Source organism: Polistes canadensis, unplaced genomic scaffold (genome assembly GCF_001313835.1).
Source record: "Polistes canadensis isolate GaletaPanama2010 unplaced genomic scaffold, ASM131383v1 scaffold_444, whole genome shotgun sequence".
Lineage (NCBI taxonomy): Eukaryota > Metazoa > Arthropoda > Insecta > Hymenoptera > Vespidae > Polistes > Polistes canadensis.
In genome coordinates, this window is record NW_014569991.1 from 16,251 (window position 1) to 17,435 (window position 1,185).

The following is a 1,185-nucleotide window of genomic DNA, read 5'->3' on the forward strand; positions in this document are numbered from 1 at the left end:
GTCATCAAATCAACCAGCGCGACGACAAAGGTACGAGTCGTATTCGACGCTTCCGCGAAAAATAGCCAGGGAATCTCCCTCAATAGTACATTGCTAGTCGGACCCACGATACAGGATACATTAGTCGAACATTTATTACGATTTCGCACGTATCGATATGTGTTGACCGCGGATATAGAGAAAATGTATCGTCAGGTGTGGGTACATCCGGACGATCGGCAATATCAGCGTATATTTTGGATTCACAACGACCAGATTAGGACATTTGAGCTCAACACGTTCACATTCGGTGTAGCATCAGCTCCTTTTTTCGCCATCTGGACTATAAAACAACTCGCGAAAGACGAAGGCGCTAAGAACCCAATCGGAGCCGAAATTCTAAATAGAGATTTGTACGTTGACGATCTTATCACGGGAACTAACGATATTGAGACGTTAAGGAAGATACGTGATCAGACTATCGAGATATTAAAACGAGGCGGTTTTCACATGCGCCAATGGGCTTCCAACTACCGAACGATCCTCGAAGGGTTAGAGATGAAAAACGTCGATGTCGAATTCTTCTCCGGAGAAAACCCCGGTTCTAAAAACCCTTGGAATTTCATGGAACGCCCATCATGACCATTTAATTTATTCAGTCGCGCCGATAGATCTTCGCGAAAGAACGACGAAAAGACGGATTTTGTCGGAGATCGCAAAAGTCTATGATCCACTCGGATTATTAGGACCCATCGTGTTAACAGCCAAAATCTTGATACAAGATTGCTGGAAAACCAAGGTCGATTGGGACGAATCGGTACCCAACGTATTACATTCCTCCTGGATAAAGTTCGCGGAACAATTAACACTAGTTGATAGCTTAACAATCGAAAGGCGGCTGACTGCCGATGATTACAGATTCACGGATTTTGCGATGCGAGTCAAGTAGGGTAYRKWKRTAGTTTATACGTGAGATCGCGAGATCGAGTCGGTAACATACACGTACGATTGTTTTGCGCTAAGAGCCGCGTGGCTCCGCTCAAGGACACGACCATACCGCGATTAGAATTATGTGGAGCGTTGACGCTTGCTCGATTATACAGAGAAGTTCGAACATCGTGCGGATTGAAACCGAACAAGATAATTTTCTGGTCCGATTCTATGATTGTATTGGGGTGGCTAAAGAGATCATCTAACACATTGAAA